Below are 23,030 nucleotides of genomic sequence, written 5' to 3'. Positions count from 1 at the left end.
GGGCCTAGACCCTGAAGAAGGGTCTAGGCCCGAAACGTCAGCCTTCCTGCTCCTCCGATGCTGCTTGGCCTGCTGTGTCCATCCAGCTCTACACCTTGTTATATCAGTGAAATATGTGAGTAGATTTTGATCTGGATTTTGAGGTATAAATGTTGATCAAGACATTGGGAGAACTCTTCTGCTACTCTGTAACAGTGCAACACTAGTGCTTTTATGTTCCCCTGAGGAGGTAGACAGGATCTCGCCTTAATGTCTCAAATGAAAGAAACTAACTGCCCCATTCCTTCAGTACTAGGTAGAACTGCCAGCATGGATTATGTGCTGAAATCTGTAGAGTGGGATTTAAGCCCACACCCAATATCACAATGTGTCCGTTTATATATACTAATATCTTCTGTACTCATTGCACACACATCCTTTGACATCAGCTGAAAAAAGCAGGCCCTACATTTCATGATTTGAAATCCCCAGTTAATGCTCACTTTACAGTAGCTAATTAGCCTGGTTTGCAGTGAAAAATTTAACTCTTAACCTGCCTCGGGTCATTTTTGGGATCATTAGTTAACAACTGAAAGTGAAAATCCTTGTTGTTTGTATCAAGGCAAGAACTAATATTGGATCATTGTAAAAGGTGCAAAGCAGTTTGAGCAAGGTGCTCAGAATAGTGAAAGAAAGAGATCAGATAAAAGTAGATTACTTCTACTGGAAGGTAAATTGGCAACAAGGAGTCGTGATCTCAAGATAAGCTGAATACACAAAGGAGGAGATTAAGCAAAACTTTCTCTTGCAAAATGTTATCAGAATTCAGAAGGCTCCACTGCAAGTCATTAATGTTAAATTGGTGTTATTTAACTTAAAAAAAATGGGGGAAGGAGACAGAGAAAGCAGGAGATGACTATGAAGGTAAGCCCAAGCAAAGAACTTAACTTCAAAGCAGGTATTCTGGTTTTGGGATATGGCACAGAACCAAACAGTGTAGAGCTGGAGGAACACAGCAGGCTAGGCAGCATCAGAGGAGCAGGAAAGCAGAAGGGCCCCGACCTAGGCCCGAAACGTCGGCCTTCCTGCTCCTCTGATGCTACTTGGCCTGCTGTGTTCATCCAGCTCTACACCTTGTTATCCCGACCTGAAACGTCAGCTTTTCTACTCCTCTGCTGCCTGGCCTGCTGTGTTCCTCCAGCTCTACACTGTGTTATCTCTGACTCCAGCATCGGCAGTTCCTACTATCTCCAAACTGAGTACGTCCTCTTCACAACTTGTCTGGTCTTCTGCAGGCCAACTGGCAATATGGCATGTATCCTCTTTTGATTTGGCCTGAAAGGTGCTCTGGGTGACTGGGGACAAAAAGTAAAATGTTTGAAGTCAGGCACCTGGAGGCAACTGCACACAATCTGGGAGCTATGTATTTGCATACTGCATGTAGTGTTAGCTCATGGCACAAGTGTACAAACATAGACTCGTAGAGATCTGCAGCATGAAAACAGGCCCTTTGGCTCAACTTACCCATACCACCAAGTTTTCACAAATTAAACTAGTCCCATTTGCCTGCATTTGGTCCATATCCCTCCATGTACCTGTCTAAATGCTTCTTAGTTGATGAAATTGTACTCACTTCCACTCGTATGTCTGGCAGTCCATTCTAGACACTCACCACCCTCTGTGTGAACATCTTGAACTGGTGATCACTATGTGTAGCAGGCCAATGAGAGGGAGACATCTAGGATTGCCAACACTGTATAATTTCTTTCTATTCATGATGGGATGTGGGAATTGCTGGCTGGGTCAGCATTTACTGTCCATCCCTACTTGCCCTCGAGAAGGTGTTGATGAGCTGCCTTCTTGAATCACTGGAGTCCATGTGCTGTAGATACACCTGAAGTGCCACTTGGGAGGGAGTTGCAGGATTTTGAGTTGCAGTGAAGGAACAGCAACATATTTCCAAGTCATGATAGTGAGTGGCTTGGAAAGGAAGTTGCAGTTGGTGGTATTCTCCTGTGTCTGCTGTCTTCGTCCTTCTAGACAATAGTGGCCATGAACTTGTAGAGTGCTGTCTGTGAACCTTTACAAACTGATGCTATTGTGCGTTGGTGGTGGAGGGAGTGCATGTTGTACCAAATAAGTGGCAGGTTCATCCTGAATGGTGTAAATCTTAAGTGTTGGAGCCGCACTCTTCCAGGAAAGTTGGGAGTATTCCATCACACTCCTGACTGGAGCCTTGTAGATGGTACACGTACTTTCTAGAGTCAGGAGGTGCAGAATTCCTAGCCTCTGATTTGCTCTTGTAACAACTGTTTTTGTATAGCCAGTCCAGTTCAGTTTCTGAGTAGTTGTAACCCCCAGAATGTTGATAATAGGGAATTCAGAACCACAGAATTGTTATCACAGAAAAGGAGGCCATTTGATTGTTCCTGCACCAGTTCTGTTACCTCATGCCAATCTCCTGTCTTTTTCCCCATATCCTTGCACGCCATTTCTATCCAAATAACCATCCAATCCCTCTCAAATGCTTCAATTGAAACTGCCTCTGCCACATTTCTGGCAGTACATTCTACACTCTAACTATTCGCTGTGTGAAAAGTGTTTTTTCTTACGTCACCCTTGCCTTGTTTGCATATCACTTTAAATCTATGATGGTAACACCACCAAATATCAAAGGACAATAGTTTGATTCTTCTAGTTGGAGATGGGCATTGCCTGGCATTTGTGTCGCATACATATTACTTGCCACTTCTCAGCCCAAACCTGAATGTTCAGATCTTGTTGTATTTGAACATGGACTGCTTCAGTCTCTGAGGAGTCACAAATGGTGCTGAACATTGTGTAATCACCAGCAAATATCCACACTTCTGACCTTATGATGGAGGAAAGGTAATTGTTAAAACAGTTAACAGTGGTTAGGTTTAGGACACTACTCAGAGGAACTCAAGCAGAAATGTCCTGAAGCTTAGATGACTGACCTCCAACAACCACAAATATCTTCCTTTCTGCCAGGTATCACTCCAACCAGTGGAACATTTTCTCCCTAATTCCCATTGTCTCCAGTTTTGCTAGGGCTTCTTGATGCCACACTAGGTCAAATGCAGCAATTCAGACAAGATACAGTGTAAGCAAATAAAGAAAAATTGCTCATTAGGTTTTGCAAAAGTCAGGGCGCAATAATGAGAGGAAGGGGAAATAGAGAGTGGGCAGTTTGAGATTTCTGTTTTTGTTAGTGTTTAGTATTGTGTGTTATCAAGAGAGATGCTACAGTGTTGGAAGCCTGCTGCCTTTACCCAGCCTGTCCTGTATGTGACTCCGGTCCCACAGCAATGTGGGTAACTGTTAGAATTCTCTAAAGCTACTAGAGCTACTTGAGTAAGATCCAACTGGTTCCAGCACCTTCACCAGACAGACTGTAGCAGCTCAAGGAGGACATGAACAATAGATGCCAGCCTTGCCTGTGTCCCAATGAAGGAAGCAACATCTTAAGTTCTCTGCAAGTACATGGTAACTTGATGAGCATCAGAATGTTATGATTAAAACGAATGATACTACTGGACAAGTCTGATCCCAGAATAAAATCTGGATTGATAGATCATATATTGGTTTTAATTTGTTCAGTTAGTTAATGTTTTTTTTTAGTTTTTTTTTCTGAAGAAGGGTCTAGGCCTGAAACGTCAGCTTTCCTGCTCCTCTGATGCTGCTTGGCCTGCTGTGTTCATCCAGCTTTACACCTTGTTATCTCAGATTCTCCAGCATCTGCAGTTCCTACTATCTCTGGAAAGACTGGGTCTTTTTTAACTGGAGTGTAGGAGGTTGAGGGGAGACCTTATAGAGGTTTATAAAATCATGAGGGATATAGATAATGTAAATGACAGGGGTCTTTTCCCTAAGGTGAGGGAGTTCAAAACTAGGCGGACATATTTTTAAGGTGAGAGGAGAAAGATTTAAAAAGGACATGAGGGGCAACTTTACACAGTGCGGTTTGTGTGTGGAATGAACTACCAGAGAAAGTGGTGGATGCAGTTACACTAATAATGTTTAAAAGACATTTGGTTAAGTTTGTGAATAGGAAAAGTTTTGAAGGATATCGGCCAAACACAGGCAGGTAGGACTAGTTTAGTTTGGGAACGTGGTCGGTGTGGACTGGTTGGACCAAAGGGTCCGTTTCTGTGCTGTATGACTCTGATTTGTTGACTTCCTTATTTCTGAGAACCTACCCACATCATTCTGCCTCTTTTCCAAAACAATTCAAATTCCAAAAATGATAGATATCACACACCTTTCATCAGGTTCATGTGAAACGGAACTGCTAACCAAGAATTCTGTCTGTTCCCTGGCATGATGTTTTAGAGCCCACAACAAAAATTACTGTGTAATGCAGGAAATGAATACCTAGGGATGAAGTAGAATACTGCATTTAACAAGTAGAGGAGCGTTCAGTCAATGGAAATAAATCTAAATGACAGTCACAGCCGTTCCTTTCTTCTGCAACATAGTCCTTTCCCCTTCACAACAGAAGCAGGAGTAAGCCATTTTTAAAAATTCCTTCTTTCCTTCCTCCCTACCCCCTCAAGCATTGCTGTGATGACTAAGTTTCTAAGGGATGCAAAAATCTTCACGATAGGCAAGGAAGGAAGCATACGTTTAACACTGGGTGACCGTTTCTGCAGCTGGCCTTCCTTCCTGAAACATACATCACCCTTCATTGTCTGTGGAACTGTCTGCTCTGATTTAAAGGCGTTACGTTCTCTGTCTCTCTTTCTTCCTCCCCACCTGCCCCCACCTCACCAGATGATGACCTTAAATACGTTGTTTTGCATAATGAACCCTTATTTGGACTGTTGTTGTAACTGTTCCAATCCACAATTATCTGCTAGGTCATTTTGCCACACAGGTGGGTCTGGGGAAATCTCTCAGTGAATAAGGCCCAGCGGTGTTGCTCCCTATATTAGTGTGATTATACTGTGGTTGTGTGACTGAATGGTCTAAGGTGCTGGATTTGGATTCCGAGGGCTCTTGTGGTGCAGTGGGGGTGACCCTACCTCTGAGTCAGAAGGTCGGAGTTCAAGTCCCACCTGTTCCAAAGGTGTGTAATAGCATCTCTGAACAGGTTGGTTAGAAAATATCTACAATAGCTGTATCCAGTTGAAGAGACCATAGTGACCCAGCTAAACATGAACAAGAGTTAGGCTTGAGTCATCCCTTGAGACTTTTTTAAAAATTTGTTTCAATTTATCTCACTGGCTTGTCTGGTCTGGTCCCTCCACACTAGGGGATGGGTTTAGTATAGTTGGAACCAGTGTGGTTTTTCATTCCATGAGCCTAGTGATGGCTATCACATTTTGCACAGAAAGTGCAAAAGAAAGTACTTTTCTTAGAAAGAAAGCACCTATGTTTGTGTAGCGTGTCTTATGGCCAGTGAAACACTTTTTAAGATGTAGTCACTGTTGTGATATAGCAAATGCAGCAGCAAATTTGTACACAGCAAGCTCCCAGAAACAGCAATGTGAAAAAAATAGAGATGGTCTGTCTTATTTTTTCTGATATTTGGTTGACAGACAGCTTTTTTGTTCTGGTCACTGGAGATGGTTGATCCCTCTCTCCCTGTTCTCAAAGACCTCCTCTCACTTCTTTGCACCGCTCCATCTCCAAATTCACGTTGTGTAGAGCTTCGAGAGCCAAGGAAACCCCAAGCTAACCTGGTTTGCTTATAAACGTGCTCCTTGTCAAAAAAAAGAAAAGCAAATGACATAGTAAATACGTGAAAAGGCATTTTTAAAAGTTTGATCCCACCTTACAATAGCCTAACGTTGTCGAGTAAAAGGCATCGGGAGTATGCTGCTCAGATGAGGTCACCATGTTCTTAATGCAGCCAAACATGCTTTTTTGTGTTTTTTTGTGTGCGCTGGTCTGTAAAATCCCAAAGCTCTCTACAGCTGCTGCAGCTTCAGCTAGGGAAACAGGTGGGCATTTTTCAGACCACTCGGTGGAATTTTTTTCTTTTCTTTCATTGATGCATTTTGTCCGTTATCCTGATCCATGCCTCAGAAATGCTCGAGGTTATCCAGTTGTTTTGACTTCCTACAGCATAGGTATTGTGTTGACGTCACAAAGTAACGTGACTTCTTGGACTTTCTAATCGGCTTTTCAGTGCCATCTGTATTGACACAGACCACAGGAATGAGACGTTCCTTGACTCACTTTCCACCATAATCTCATTTCATCTTTTGATGATAAAGAAAGATCCGGTAAAAGGTGGGAAACAGTCTGGCTTTATCTGTGTTGAAATATCTCTTGGTGCATTCTAGATGCCAACAAGACCAGTTTGCAGTCACCACTACAGGCTTGCTTGGGTTTCACAATCTAGTATGGCCTAACTCTGTTTCAATTGGTTGTGTGCATTATAAGACCATAAGACATAGGAGCAGAAATTAGGCCATTCGGCCCATTGCGTTTGCTCCACCATTCAAACATAGCTGATAAGTTCCTCAACCCCATTCTCCTGCTTTTTCCCTGTAACCCTTGATCCCCTTGATAATCAAGAACCTATCTATCTCAGTCTTAAATGTACTCAATGACCTGGCCTCCACAGCCTTCTGTGGCCGTGAATTCCATAGATTCACCACTCTCTAGCTGAAGAAGTTTCTCCTTATCTCCGTTCTAAAAGGCCTTCCCTTTACTCTAAGGCTGTGCCCTCGGGTCCTAGTCTCTCCTACCAATGGAAGCATCTTCCCAACATCCACTCTGTCCAGGCCATTCAGTATTTTGTAAGTTCCAATTAGATCCCGCCTCGTCCTTCTAAACTCCAATGAGTATAGTCCGAGAGTCCTCAAACGTTCCTCATATGTTAAGCTTTTCATTCCTGGGACCATTCTCATTAACCTCCTCTGAACCCGCTCCAGGGACAGTACATTTTTCCTGAGATATGGGGCCCAAAAACTGCCCACAATTATGACCAGCTGGCCAATCCAGAGTTGCCAGCCCAGAACTTGGATTTATCATGTGGATCTTCCTTCTATTGGATTTCCTATTTTGCTGATGGAAAATGGCTGATGGTTTTGCCAAAAGTGGAGCTTCGTATTATCTGAAATTGACTCTTTGTAATTTCACTATATGTTCAAGTTGCACACCATCCTATCTTGGATATATATCTCTGTCCCTTTGATGTTGCTGGGTCAAAACTTCTGGAAATTAACAGCTTCGCTGCACAGATGATTTATGAAGAATTCTCGTCACCACTTTCCTGAGGGCCTTGAAGTGTGAGGAATAAATGCCAACTGAGCTGGTGATGCTCATATTTAGAAAGTGAACTTTTAAAATCAATTACAAGGGATGAAGACCGGAAGGGAGGAGAGACAAATGAACAGACGGGTTAGATTTAATTGCTGTGTGAATATGGATATACAGCTAGGAAGCAGACATTTGGTATAAAATATGTAGAGTTTTCCTTTTGAACATTGACACTGGTTCTTTGTAATCCAGCTTGATTATGTCATCGATTTAGAGAAAGCAAAGGCAGAAATATTATAGATAGTAGGGACTGCAGATGCTGGAGAATCTGCGATAACAAGGTGTAGAGCTGGATGAACACAGCAGGCCAAGCAGCAAGGGTCCAGGCCCGAAACGTCAGCCTTCCTGCTCCTACGATGCTGCGTGGTCTGCTGTGTTCATCCAGCTCTACACCTTGTTATCGCAGAAATATTATATATGTGGATTGTTATACCTGTTATTTATCTCATCAAATTTGAGTACAAAAGGAAGGATCTCATCAATTGTAATAGCTCTGTTTTCACCTACAGCATTAATTATTAATGTTTTGTTCTGGAGACATGCAATGTTTAAAATATGTCTTTAATTTTCTTCCTTGCGGACAAACTTTAAATCAAAGATATTAAAAGCTCACCACGAATTCTTGGACAGCACCTTCCTAACCTGGTGACCACTGTACTTAGAAGGGCAGCAGATACCTGGGAACACCACCACTCTCAAGTTCGTCTCCAAACCCCACACCATCCCGATTTGGAACTAAATCGCTGTTCCTTTAATTGCAGAGTCAAAATCCTGACCACCCTTCCTAACGGCACTGTGGGTATATCACAGGTCTTGCAGTGGTTCAGGAAGGTGGCTGTCAATCATCTTATCAAGGGCCATTAGGGTTAGGAAGTAAGTGCTGATTTAACCAGCGATGTCCATGTTCCCTGAACGGATAAAGTAAACTGTTTTTGCTACTGTCAGTCTATCTTCTGTATTGAATCCAAATCCTGAAGTATGGCTTCTTTAATTTCTTCAAATGTTCTGGGGCTGAAAACTATAGCGTAGAGGACTGTGTTGTATTCGGTGGGAGATTTTCTTTGATATGCTTGCTTGGCATTATCCATCCTGAGAGACCATGAATGATTCCTGAAGTTCAGTAAACTCTATGCGCAATCCTTTATTCTCTCCATTCTGATGTTTTTTAGGAGTATTTGCACACTTCACTGAGCGTGGACAATAATTTGTTCAGTTTGGGTTTAATCCTGCCCAAGATCACAGTTTCTGGCGGGACTTGTCAGAGTCGGTTATATCTCTTGTTTCCAACTCCAGGCGTGCTGACACCGATTCCTGTTCTCAGGCCAGGCTGGTTTCACCTTCCACTAACTCAGAATGGAATGTGAATTTTCCCAGCTCTGGGAAATGACACCGCGGAGTTTGTGTTTTGTTTTGTTTTTCCTGAAAAGACATAGAAGTCTCGGTGGTATTAGGACTGTTCGATTGAATCGAGTTGCTAAGTAACAAATGCCAGCTGTTTCCTATTTGGATTGTGTGGGGTTTCAGGGTTTGAAATATTTAACAAGCAATTCTCATTAAACAAACTGTGAGCATAATCCCTGGAATTAGTGTGTGGCCAGCTTTTTTATTTCGGAGTAATAATGCTGTGCTGTTTAGAGAGCATTGGCTAGTCTGAGGAGGCTACAGCAAATTCAGAGGGGACACCACAGGAAAGGAGGTTGTGTGTCCATGCACTTGTGGCTGTCTGGAGATTGATGGCTGAAAAGCATCCTGACAGGGGAATTCAGTCTGTCTCTGGGCTGTCATGATCATGTGGAGAGTGCAAAAGCTGCTGGCCTTGAGGCTTTGCAATTGTTGAAAAGCACAGGTGCAGCCATTGTCCATCTCCCACCATGCTCTGCACACTTCATCGAACCAATTTTGATTATGAAATCCAGTTTTTATTCATGTCTGTTGACAGAGAGCGATTTATTATAGAGTTCATCAGCCCAAAATGCTTTTTGAATTTTCTTTTGGAGCGCACTTATTATCAGAATTACTCTGTCCCTTCTTCCCAATGCCTGTGTTTTCTCCTCAATTGATTTGGGGTTTACCTACCCTGTATACACCACCAGTATGGAGGATTAACTTGGGTCTTATCAGTGCACCTTCTAACTGACCCCAGACAGGATTTTAACCATGTTCCCCTCACAGAGGAAGGTGAAAGTGTCTCCTTTCCACAATAGAAGGTTGTGGGTTAGAGGGCCCTTTCAGACCTGAGAGAAACAAGCGCAGTCTGGACTGATGCTCCTGTGGCTGAGGGAGGGTTACACTGTGGAAGTGCTATCCTGTAACTGAGATGTTAAAAAAGGCCCTGTCACACGGGCATAAAAGATCCCATAACATTGTTTTGAAGAAGAGCAAGAGGACATTCTTCCAATTGGCTTCACCAATACTTTACCACTAAAACAGATTATCTGGCCAACGTCATATTGCCTTCTGTGGGAGCTTGCTGTGTGCAAGTCAACTGCCAAGTTTCCTACTTCACAGCTGTGACAACATCTCTGGGGCAAGCACTTGACTGGTTGTGAAGTGCTTTAGGTTATTCTAAGGCTGTGAAAAATGCTATATAAACGTAAGTCTTGAGGTTGGTTGGCTCGCCAAGCTGGTTTCTTGTTTCGCAGATGTTTCGTTACCATGCTGGGTAACATCCTCAGTGCAGCCTCCGATGAAGCATCGGTGTGTTTTCATGCCTGGTTTTTAAACTCTGGGGTCTGTTGAACTGGATTGCCTCACTTCCGGTTTTCCTTCGTATTGGAGTATATATGGGGTCGAGTTCAATGTGTTTATTAATAGCATGCTTCGTGGAGTGCCAGGCTTCTAGGAATTCTCGTGCCTGTCTCTGCCTAGCTTGTCCCAGGATTTTGGTGTTGTCCCAGTTGAAATGGTCGTTCTCCTTGTCCATGTGGATTGACATGAGTGAGCTTACTCCTGTCTAGGATCTTTGGTGAATTTCTGCAGTGCATCTTGCAGAAAGTACACAGTGGTGGAGGGACTGGATACTTGTGGATGTGGTGCCAATCGAGTGGGCTGCTCTGTCCTGGATGGTGTGAAGCTTCTTGAGTGTTGTTGGGTCTGCACCCATCCAGGCAATGTACACATATTTGCTCATTCTTGTGTTAACTGCAGCAAAGAAGTTGTCACTGCCAATCAAGGGTAGTGAACCAAGATGATCAGCAACACCTACAATTAAGGCAGTGACGGGGAAGTCAAGATTCTGAAAACAACAGAAAGGCAGGAGGGAGGTGGACCTCTCTAACGGCATGGAGCTCCCACCCTCTAACGTATGACGTGATTTCAACCATGATCCTGGGAAAACCATTTCACTGCTGTGGAATTAGCAGAGGAATTAAGCTAACATGAACCCCATTCAGAGATCCAAGTACATCCTCCCTGTCCACATCAAGCTTTATATACTTACGTTGTTCAGATCTATATCTGTTCCATTCCCTTTGGACTGATGTGTCCGTTTGTTCCCCTCATGCTTATTCAATTCTTTAACCTCCTTCAAAAAATGGTACCCACTTTTTGTCAGAAAATAGCACATTATATTTTTGTACCAACAATGAGAGATTTTGGGAGAGAGAACTAGAATGTCCTTTTTGAAATATTAACAGCTAACAATGACCAGATTCTCCTCCTGCAGTCTCAAGGTGGTGACTTTTGAGTGAGGCAACCGAAAGCATGAAATTTTACATTGAGTTAGATCAGTTTTCTGCTACAACTTATGCTGCTTAACGGCCCTCCTTCCTTCCTGTTAATATGTAATTCCAGCAGTGTAAACTTCTGTAAGCACCAGAGGAAAGTTACGGCAAAGAGACCAGTCAGCCCATCATCTCTGCACCCGCTGAGTAAACTGGCTGCCTTTTCTAATTCCACTTCCCTCAAGGGTTACAACGCTTCAGGTGTGGATCAAGGTTCCTTTTACAGAAGTTGAGTGCTTCTGCCTCAACCACCAAAGTGGGTGGCAGATTCCAGACATCTGTTTCCCTATGGGTGAAAACCTTTTTACTCCTGTCTCCTCCAGTGCTTCTATCGATCATCTTAACTAAAGTCACTGTGCAGTTTCCTCTGTCTTAAGGAAAATCCAGTTTCTCTTCACAGTTGTAATCATCACGTCTTGCCAACGTTCTTGAAAATCCCCTGTCTCTACTCTCTAGATCACTTCTTATGTCCTTCCTGTAATGTGATGAACAGAATTGCACCCACAACCAAGGCTCTGTCTCCTTCCCATCAAATTGTGTCCATGATGGCACATTTTGTGATTGTCAGGATGATGCCAGTTGCTACATCACCGGTGACCACTGCAGATGACCCCAGTCCTGCACTCATTCTTCCCATGTATACTTTTCGAACAGAGGTCACTAGAGCATGCTCAGAAGTGGAAACCTTTGCTTTTTGTTTGTCCAAGACAAATCAGCACTGTTGGAACATGGAGTCTTCCCAGTATCTAAGGCAGTGCTACTGCCAACTGCAAGGTACAATTGTAGGTTAGATGTTACAGTGCAATGTTAGGCGTTTTGGCCCTTTAATGTTTGTGCTGATGTTTCCAATCAGTCTGTAGCATTCTGAATCAACCTATTTGAGTCTGTTGTGATATATTTCCATCACAGGTGGGACTGGAGCTGGGGCCTTTTGGCTCAAAGGCCACAAAGTCTTCCCCTGAACCTTTTTTTATTTAACCTTTTTTTTTCCTAATTAACCTGTTCAGAGATGTTATTACACACTTCTGGAGCACTTGAACCTGGGTCTCTTGCTCCAGGGGTAAGGACACCACCACTGTACCATAAGAGCCCCACTGCCACTGAGCCTAATAACATCCCTAAGAAATAGAAGCAGGTATAGACCACTGAGTACGTCAAGGCAGTTCCACCACACGCTAAATCCATGGCTTATCTAATCAGGGCCTTAACACCATTTTTTCTGCTTCCTGCTTGATCTACACGCACTTCAAACAATCTTTGTTGCAATGGATTTTGAACTTGGCTTCAGCAATGACTTCTCATTCTGAATTCCACATTTTAAATCACTGTGCAAGAATTTTTTTTTTCTAGTCAGCTCATCATATTATTTTGTGACTTAATTTTATGCTGTCTCATTATCAACTTGCCGACTGGTGAAACTTAGAATCATAGACGGGGAGGCGATGGTCTAGTGGTGTTATTGCTGGACCGTTAATCCCAAGACCCAGAAAACGCTCTAGTGACCCAGGTTCGAATCCTGCCGTGGCAGATGGTGGAATTTGAATTCAATAAATATCTGGATTTAAGAGTCCATCCTTACCTGGTCTGGCCTACATGTGACTCCAGACCCACAGCAATGTGGTTGACTCTTAATTGCCATCTGGGCAATTAGGGATGGGTAATGCTGCCTGGTCAGCGATGCCCTCATCCCGTGAATGAATAAAAAAGGGCCTGCTTCCACACTGTAGGCAATTAGCCCATTGAGTCTACACTGACCCTCTGAAGAGCATCGCACCCAGACTCACCCTCCCCTACCCTATACTTGTAGGCCTACAGTGGACTTTATGGGCAATTTAGCATGCCCATTCCACTTAACCTGCACAACTTTAGATTGTGGGAGGAAACTGGAGGACCTGGAGGAAACCCACGCAGACAAGGGGAGAATGGGCAAACTTCACACAGACAGTTGCCTGAGGCCAGAATTGAACCTGGGTCCTTGAGGCTGTGAGGTAGTAGTGCTAACCAGAGCCACCATGCCGCTGAACTTCTCAACTTATTGGTCGCATGTTAATTCGGGCTGTTTGTTGGGACGGTCAAAGTATGGATTGCATGGTAGTAATGGAATCCTTGTCCAAAGGTTGGGATGATTTGTTTCTGTGAGCTGTTTGGTCTGAAATAGACCCACTACCAAGGACATTTTCCCCTCCCCACCCTTATCTGCTTTCCGGAGAGACTGCTGTCTCCGTGACTCCCTCGTCCGCTCCACACTCCCCACCAGCCGCACTACACCTGCACTTTTCCCTGCAACTGCAGGAAGTGCTACACCTGCCCCTACACCTCCTCCCTCACCTCCATCCCAGGCCCCAAGAAAACCTTCGACCTTAAACAGATGTTCACCTGCACATTTGCTAAGATGGTATACTGTATCTGCTGTTCCCGATGTGGCCTCCTCTACATCGGGGAAACCAAGCGGAGGCTTGGGGTCCGCTTTGTAGAACACCTACGCTTGGTTTGTGACAAACGACTGCAGCTCCCAGTCATGAACCACTTCAACTCCCCCTCCCACTCCTTGGACGACATGTCCATCCTGAGCCTCCTCCAGTGCCACAGCGATGCCACCCGAAGGCTGGAGGATCAGCACCTCATATTCGTCTTGGGAACCCTGCAGCCCAGTGGTCTCAGTGTGGACTTCACAAGCATCAAAATCTCCCTATCCCTGATCTCATCCCAAAGCCAGCCCATCTTGTCCCTGCCTCCTTGACCTGTCCGTCTTTTCTCCCACCTCACTGACCAAACCCCACCCCCACCTCCTACCTACTAACCTCATCCCTGCCTCCTTGACCTGTCCGTCTTCCCTCCCTCCCCACTGACCAACCCACATCCCAACTCCCTACCTACACTCACCTGTACTGGCTTCATCCCCGCCTCCTTGACTTGTCCATCTTCTCTCCACCTATCTTCTCCTTTATCCACCTTCCATCATCGCCTCCCCTTCTCTCTATTTATTTTGGAGCCCCCTTCCCCTCCCCCATTTCTGAAGAAGTGTCCAGTCCCGAAACGTCAGCCTTCCTGCTCCTCTGATGCTGCTTGGCCTGCTGTGTTCATCCAGCTCTACACCTTGTTGTCTCAGATTCTCCAGCATCTGCAGTTCCTACTATCTCTTGGTCTGAAATAGCATTGTTTGGAAAGACTGTTCAGAACCGTATTCTCAAAGGGCGGTGGAAGCAGAGACTTTGAATGTTTTTGAGGCTGAGGTTCATGATAAGCAAGAGCGAGAGGGGTTATCGGGGTACTCTGATATGTGGTTTAATCAGATCCACCATTGTCTTAGTAAATGGCGAATAAGGCTCGAGGGCCCAAGTGGCCTACTCCTGTTCCTGATTCATATGTCTGTATGAGGGATTTGTGTTGCCTTTTGAAGAGTGCCAGAATGGTTTGGTGGAATTGTTGATAGGTTTATGAGCTAATTTCTGGTAGTGCAAGTCAACAGCTGTAGTTGCTCCAGGCGGCTAATATGATAATGAACTTCGATTTCATCACCTCTTGTTTGTTTGTGTCTAGCACAAAGGGAGGACCCTCAAAGAGGTAACGTACTTATATTCTCGGTAGTCAATTTGAATTTGCCCAGCGGCAAATAGTTAAATTAATAGTAAAACTAAGATGGGTGCTCTGCTAATTTGTGGACTGGAGTTCTTTTTAATTCATTCATGGGCTGAGGGCATTGCTGGCTCGGCCAGCATTCATTACTGTTCCCAATTCCCAGAGGGCAGTTGAGAGTTAACCACGTTGCTGTGGGCCTGGAGTCACATGTGAGCTAAATCAGATACGGATTGCAGTTTCCTCCCCTAAAGGACATTGGTGAATCAGATGGGGTTTTCCAACAATCATGGTCATCATTCGACTCTTGATCCCAAATTTTTATTGGATTCAAATTCCACAATCTGCCATGGTGGGAATTGAACTGGGTCCACAGAATGTTACCTGGGTCTCTGGATTTAACAGTCCAGCGATGATACCAGTGGGCCATCGCATCCCCTTTTGTTAGTTAGCACCAATTGAAATATCACTGCATTGCCTGCTGAAAGGATTGTATGTCAGAGACAACCTCTGCTGCTGACCTCGAGGTGAATTCTCGGTGTCTGAGCCCTTTCTGATCAGGGTTTAAACACTGTCCCAGCCTCTGCCTAGTCTGCTGAACCAGTGACTGCAGGTCTCTTGCTTAAATCGTCAGTGTTTATCTAGATGGCGTCCTTGTGGAACTTTGGCTGGATGATCAGGCACAAAAATACACTCCCCTGCCAGCCAGAACTTGAAGGAGGAAAAGAGGAGGTTAAAAATATTGATTTCTTACAAAAACAATTTTCTGTAAATACTGTTTTTGTTGTAGGCTTGTGGAGGAATCCTTTCCTCTGGCAGTAACTCTGAAATATACACCCTTATTGTCTAAATAATAGTTTGCATGTATTGTAAACACTAGTGTGTGAGCTGAAACTTGTAACAGTGTTCTACCTAACAGCTGACTGGGTGGCAAGAGTTCCTCACCTTATTTTTTTTTTCCCTGATTTTAGAAGCAGTGGTAAGTCCTTGCAGAAAAAGTGGATGGAAGCTGCAAATTTGTGCTGCACAAAGGTCATGCTGGAATCGTACAGGTTCAGCAGTATTGGGGGAAAAAAAGGAAGGGGCAGGAAACTGATGTGATTTCAAGAATTCCCATCAACACATATCCCAGGGCAACTAGACCAGTGGTTTCACGCCTTTTCGGTATCAAGGCACATTTCAACAGGATACACAATTTCACCTTTTATTGAGCTGAATTGATGTGAATGTCCATGCATACCCAGTGACAAAACTCCAGAGTTTGGGAGAGTTTCAGAAGTCTACAGTGCTCTGGAGACTTGAGTGAGTGCAGTCAACAAGAGTGCCTGGTGTCCACAGATACTGCCTTCAGTAATGGGTACCGAGGCTGCACAAGAGATCAATAGCATGGACATGGTCTCAATGCTCCAGTAAAGCGGTGCTGCTTCCTGAACATTTCACAGTGCACTTCTCACCTTTTCAGGGCACAGCAGTTGAAAGCCACTGAACTAGACTGCTGTTCGACCTCGGGAAAGATGCAAACACGTTGAAGAGTGTGCAGGCGTGATTCACAAGAATGGTTCCAGAATTGAGAAACTTCAGTTTTAAGGATAGGTTGAAAATGTTGGGACTGTTCTCGGAGGGAAGAAGGCTGAAAGAGGATTTGAAAGGGACTTTCAGAATCATGAATGGGCAGGGAGAAACTGTTCCTGCTTGTAAAAGGATCAAGAAGGAGAGGGCACAAATTTAAAATCGATTTGCAAAAGGAACAAATGTGATGGGAGGAAAAAATACTTTTTCACTTGACGAGTAGTAGGGGTTGTGGAATGCACTGCCTGGAAATGTGGTGGAGACGGATTCAAGAGGGCATTGGATGATTATATGGATGGAAATAATATGAAAGGGTACAAGGGACAAAGCATGAGGTCAGCAGTAGGTAGTGATGTTTATTTTGAAGCAGCAATCATGATGGGCTGACTGGCCTCCCATGCTGTAACACCTCTGTGATTCTGTTAACTAGGCATGGGCAGCAGGCCTTGTCACCATCACCTACATTCCTCATAGAAAAGGATCAGTTTCCGTTCCTAAAATGTTAGCCTACCTTCCTCTCGTCCCTTGTTTTGCTGCCTGTGGTCTGATGCATTCCTGTGTGACTGCCTTCTGCCTGAAGCAGCCCCCTTTCCCACCTGGTGGTACTGTTACAGTATTGTCATGATGCTGAGGCTGACTCTCTGTCTGCACCTAGTTCTCAGTGCTGGCTAGGTCAGGGTTAGCTGCATGTTTTCCCTTTTGCTTTTATTTTAAAGAGCCATTTCTGAAGAAGGGTCTAGGCCCGAAACATCAGCTTTCCTGCTCCTCTGCTGCTTGGCCTGCTGTGTTCATCCAGCTCTACACCTTGGTATCTCTGTTTTCTTGACTGGTTGGTGATGGGCTGTAAGCTTTGTTTTCCCCTTGAGTTTAAATCCTGCCATGAGCTTGCACCCCCCGCCCCACTTCTTTAATCTCCAGCAGTTATACGACCCCCCCCCCAAAAAAAAAACAAGAAAGCCCTGTTATCTTCCAATACTGACACTGGGCCTACATCTACCACTGCCCTTGTGACTGTGTTTCAACTACCTAAACCAATTCCCTTTCCATGCTCTCTCTTTCTTCATGTTATGTTATTCCTTGAAATCTACCTCTTTGACCAAGCTTTTGGCCACTGACCCTAATGTCTCCTTCAGTTCATTGACTGTTTGCTTTTTTTCAAATGGATTATGCTTGTATGAAGTGCCTTGAGACATTACACTGTATAAATGTAACTTCTTGTTTGAGCTGTGACTGGCGACTTGAATCACTGGTGTGATTCAACAAAGCTGTTGCTGCTTCAGCCTTTGCACTGTGGGGAAGATGTTGATTGATGAGGGTCTACGTTTGGGTGGCAGGCTGTTGGCCTTGCTTAAAGGGGGACACTTCTCAAATTGGGCAGTAAGCAATTGACAATGTGCTCTACCTTTAGTGAAGTTCAAAGAGCCAAGCCCCTGCACTGTGCAAACATTTAGCGTTTCTGTTGCAAGTGCTCACCAGGCTCACAATCCAATCAGTAATTCTTACTGATCCAAGCTTTGGGTATTATGTAAGTTTTGCTTCTGGTCAGGCAGGAATTGATGAATTTAACACAGTCATCATGCTTCACTACTGCATTGTGAGTGATACAATTGTTCACCCATGGTGAGAGGAAGCTCCATTTTTCACTTTAAAGTTGACAATCACAGCAGAACTGTCATTTTCAGGTGACTATTTTGGGGTGGAATTGGCACCACAGTCTAAACTGCACTTGTGATACCCCTGGAAAAGGAACCAGTATGCTTAGCAGGCTTTGGTGGGCAGAATGGAAGCATGAATTGCTGTTCAGTTGAAGGTTCCTTGTATTGTTTCATTTGACTTCTGACCTTAGTTGCTTCCCCTTCAAAAGGGGACTCCTTTATTCACTGGGTTTTCAGTTACTGTCAATAGGGGGCGGCCCAGGGCATCCATTGGTTAAAATGCCAGCCATTGCTCAGCTGGTGGCTCAACCACAACTGAATCTGGTCATCTATCTTCAATAAGCGAGCAACTCTATGGTCTGGTAAGATTATAGCGACTTTACCTTGTTTATCTCTCAACATTACAAAAATATCATCTAATCATTGTTATATTGTTGATTATGGGAGCTGGCTGTGCATTAATTGGTTGCCACATTTCCTTCACTGCAGCAATGACTTCACTTAAGCAAAAGTACTTCATGGACTGTAAAATACTTTGATACATATGGTGGGATCAAAGACAACAGTGTGGAGCTGGAGTAATGGAGCAGGCCAGGCAGCATCAGAGGTGCAGGAAAGTTGACGTTTTGGGTTGGAACCCTTCTTCAGAAATGGGGAGGGGGAAGGGAGCTCAGAAATAAACAGAGGAAGGGTGGGGCTGGGGAAGGTAGGAGTGTTGGTGATAGGTGAGTGCAGGTAGGGAGTGGGGGGATGGAATTTGTCAGTGGAATGGCAGGGGCAGATAGATGGGAGAGAAGATGGACAGATTGTGTCAGGTCAAGGAGGTGGAGATGAGAGGGAGGGTTGGACATGGGATGAGGGTGGGGGTATGGGGTGATTTTAAAACTGGTGAATTCTATGTTTAGGCCATCGGGCTGTAGGCTTTCCAGGCGGAATATGAGGTGTTGCTCCTCCAGTTTGTGTGTGGCGTCATTGTGGCACTGGAGGAGGCCCAGGATGGACGTGTCACCCAGGGAGTGGGAGGGGGAGTTACAATGGTTGGCGACCGGAAGGTGGTGGTGTTTGTCCCATAAGGAGTGCAGATGCTCTACGAAACGGTTCCCGAATCTACGCTTGGTCTCACCAATGTAGAGGATACATAGAACAATCCCTTTTCCACTGTTACACTGGCACTATCCCCCACCTCTTCCTCCGTTACATTGAGTGCACCAGCACTGGCTCGTGTTCCCACAAGGAGCTTGAACAGTTCATCAACTTTACTAACACCTTTCATCCTAATGTCAAATTCACCAGGGCCATCTCTGATACCTCCCCCCTATTCCTGGACCCCTCCGTCTCCATCTCTGGTAACAACTTCAACACCGACATCCTATTTCAAGCCCACTGATTCCCATAGCTACGTGGACCACACCTCCTCACACCCACCCTCCTATAAGAATGTGATCCCTTACTCCCAATTCCTGCGCCTCCGCCGCATCCGCTCCCAAGATGGAGCGTTCCACTCCCGAACATCCCAAATTTCCTCCTATTTCAAGGACCGCAACTTCCCCCCTCCATAATCAAAAATACCCTCAACTGGATCTCTTGTATTTCCTGCAGTTCTGCCCTCAAACCCCCTCCCACCAACAAAAATAAAGACAGAATCCCCCTTGTCCTCACATACCAACCCACCAACCTCCGCATCCAGCATATCATTCTCCGCCACTTCCACCACCTACAATCTGACCCCATGACTAAAGAGATATTTCCTTCCCCATCTCTATCTGCCTTTTGTAGGGACAACTCACTCTGCGACTCCCTCGTCCACTCCACACTCCTCACCAACCCCAGAACACTCGGCACTTTTGCCTGCTACTACAGGAAGTGCTACACCTGCCCCTACACCTCTTCCCCTCACCTCCATTCAAGTCTCAAAGCAACCCTTTCACATCAGACATGGGTTCACCTGTATATCCTCCAACTTGGTCTGCTGTATCCGTTGCTCCCAATGTGGCCTCCTATACATTGGTGAGACCAAGCGTAGACTCGGGGACCGTTGCGTAGAGAATTTGTGCTCTGTACGCAACAAATGACAACACTTCCCGATCGCGAACCATTTTTACTCCCCCTCCCACTCCCTGGGTGACATGTCCATCCTAGGCCGCCTCCAATGTCACAATGACACCACACGCAAACTGGAGGCGCAATACCTAATATTCCACCTCGGGAGCCTACAGCCTGATGGCCTAAACCTGGAATTCACCAGTTTTGAAATCTCTCCACCCCTAGCCTCATCCCTTGTCCAACCCTCCCTCTCATCCCTGCCTCCTTGACCTGACACAACCTGTCCATCGACTTCCCCACCTATCCGCCCTGCCCTTACCACTGACCAAACCCAGCTACCCCCTACCTGCATCCAACCTGTGACCACCTCCCTTTCCCCAGCCCCTCCCATCCTTCTCACACCGCCCCCCCGCTTCCTTGACCCAACCTGTCCATCTTCTCTCCCACCTGTCCGCTCCACCCATCCCGCTGACCAAACCCCACCACTCCCTACCTGCACTCACCAATCACCATCCCACCTACCTTCCCCAGTCCCACCCCTCCTCTCTCTCTCTATTTCTCAGCTCCCTTTCCCCTCCCCAATTCTGAAGAAGAGTCCTGAGCCGAACCGTCAACTTTCCTGCTCCTCTGCTGCCTGGCCTACTGTGTTGTCTTGATACATATGGTGTTTGGGAAAAGTGCCAAACAAATTCAAATCTTTCTTTTCTTTTTGGAAAGTTACAAAAATAACTTTTTTTTTCTTTGGATAGGCGATAAAGTTTTAAAATTGTAAGACTGAATCAGGTTCTTCCAGATTATTCTGTTTAACTGTTCTACTTCAGCCAGGTTCCCAGCTTACAATCTGTACAATTGCATGAATGAGGTGATGGGAGAGCTGTAATGGCAGCGGCCTGTGAACTGATCCTTTAACCTGTCACGCTTTATATTGTTTGTATAGCTCAAAGTTTAAAACAAACCTAAAACAAGTGGCTGAGATAACAAGGTGTAGACCTGGATGAACACAGCAGGCCAAGCAGCATCATAGGAGCAGGAAGGCTGACGTTTCGGGCCTAGACCCTTCATCAGAAATGGGGGAGGGGAAGGGGGTTCTGAAATAAATAGGGAGAGCAGGGGAGGCGGATAGAAGATGGATAGAGGAGAAGATAGGTGGAGAGGAAACAGACAGGTCAAAGAGGCGGGGATGGAGTCAGTAAAGGTGAGTGTAGGTGGGGAGGTAGGGAGGAGATAGGTCAGTCCACGGAGGACGGACAGGTCAAGGGGCCGGGATGAGGTGAGTAGGTAGGAGATGGGGGTGCGGCTTGAGGTGGGAGGAGGGGATAGGTGGGAGGAAGAACAAGTTAGGGAGGCGGGGACGAGCTGGGCTGGTTTTGGGATGCGGTAGGGGGAGGGGAGATTTTTGAAGCTTGTGAAATCCACATTGATACCATTGGGCTACAGGGTTCCCAAGCGGAATATGAGTTGCTGTTCCTGCAACCTTCGGGTGGCATCGTTGTGGCACTGCAGGACGCCCAGGATGGACATGTCATCTGAGGAATGGGAGGGGGAGTTGAAATGGTTCGCGACTGGGAGGTGCAGTTGTTTATTGCGAACTGAGCGTAGGTGTTCTGCAAAGCGGTCCCCAAGCCTCCGCTTGGTTTCCCCGATGTAGAGGAGGCCACAACGGGTACAGCGGATGCAATATACCATATTGGCAGATGTGCAGGTGAACATCTGCTTGATGTGGAAAGTCTTCTTGGGGCCTGGGATGGGGCTGAAGGAGGAGGTGTGGGGGCAGGTGTAGCACTTCCTGCGGTTGCAGGGAAAAGTGCCGGGTGTGGTGGGGCTGGAGGGGAGTGTGGAGCGGACAAGGGAGTCACGGAGAGAGTGGTCCCTCCGGAAAGCAGATAAGGGTGGGGAGGGAAAAATGTCTTTGGTGGTGGGGTCGGATTGCAGATGGCGGAAGTGTCGGAGGATGATGCGTTGGATCTGGAGGTTGGTGGGGTGGTACGTGAGGACGAGGGGGATTCTTTTTTGGTTGTTATTGCGGGGACGGGGTATGAGGGATGAGTTGCGGTAAATGTGGGAGACACGGTGGAGGGCGTTCTCGACCACTGAGGGGGGGAGGTTGTGGTCCTTGAAAAACGAAGACATCTGAGATGTACGGGAGTGGAATGCCTCATCCTGGGAGCAGATGCGGCGGAGGTGAAGGAATTGGGAATAGGGGATGGCATTTTTGCAGGAAGGTGGGTGGGAGGAGGTGTATTCTAGGTAGCTGTGGGAGTCGGTGGGCTTGAAATGGATATCGGCTTCTAGGTGGTTGCCTGAGATGGAGACAGAGGGGTCCAGGAAGGTGAGAGAGGTATTAGAGATGGTCCAGGTGAACTTAAGGTTGGGGTGGAAGGTGTTGGTGAAGTGGATGGCCTGTTCGAGCTCCTCGTGGGAGCACGAGGCGGTGCCGATACAGTCATCAATGTAACGGAGGAAGAGGTGGGGTTTCGGGCCAGTGTAGATATGGAAGAGGGATTGTTCCACGTAACCTACAAAGAGGCAGGCATAGCTTGGGCCCATGCGGGTACCCATGGCCACCCTCTTTGTCTGTAGGAAGTGGGAGGAATTGAACGAGAAGTTGTTGAGGGTGAGGATGAGTTCGGCTAAGCGGATGAGGGTGTCAGTGGAGGGGGACTGGTCGGGCCTGCGGGACAGGAAGAAGTGGAGGGCTTTTCGGCCATCTGTATGGGGAATTCAGGTGTATAGGGACTGGACGTCCATGGTAAAGATGAGGTGTTGGGGACCGGGGAATTGGAAGTTCTGGAGGAGGTGGAGGGCGTGGGTGGTGTCACGGACTTAGGTAGGGAGTTCCTGGACCAAGGGAGAGAAAATGGAGTCCAGATAGTTGGAGATAAGTTTAGTGGGGCAGGAGCAGGTGGAGACAATGGGTCGACCAGGGCATTCAGGTTTGTGGATTTTGGGAAGGAGATAGAAGCGGGCGGTGCGGGTTTGGGGAATGATGATGTTGGAGGCTGTGGGTGGGAGGTCACCTGAGGTGATGAGATTGTGGATGGTTTGGGAGATGATGGTTTGGTGGTCGGGGGTGGGGTCATGATCAAGGGGCCGGTAGGAGGAGGTGTCGGAGAGTTGGCGTCTGGCCTCGGCGATGTAGAGGTCAGTGCGCCATACTACAACTGCACCTCCCTTGTCGGTGGGTTTTATGGTG

General features: G+C 46.0%; 1 protein-coding gene across 1 annotated transcript in view; it reads left to right on the top strand.

Annotated features, from left to right (window-relative positions):
* The window catches only part of LOC109924162 (NHS-like protein 1), a 242,639-nt gene that overhangs the window by 22,989 nt on the left and 196,620 nt on the right, over window positions 1-23,030 (top strand). The window lies entirely within an intron of this gene.

This window comes from Rhincodon typus, chromosome 9, assembly GCF_021869965.1.
Source record: "Rhincodon typus isolate 14 chromosome 9, sRhiTyp1.1, whole genome shotgun sequence".
Taxonomy (NCBI): domain Eukaryota; kingdom Metazoa; phylum Chordata; class Chondrichthyes; order Orectolobiformes; family Rhincodontidae; genus Rhincodon; species Rhincodon typus.
This window is presented reverse-complemented; position numbering and strand designations above follow the sequence as displayed.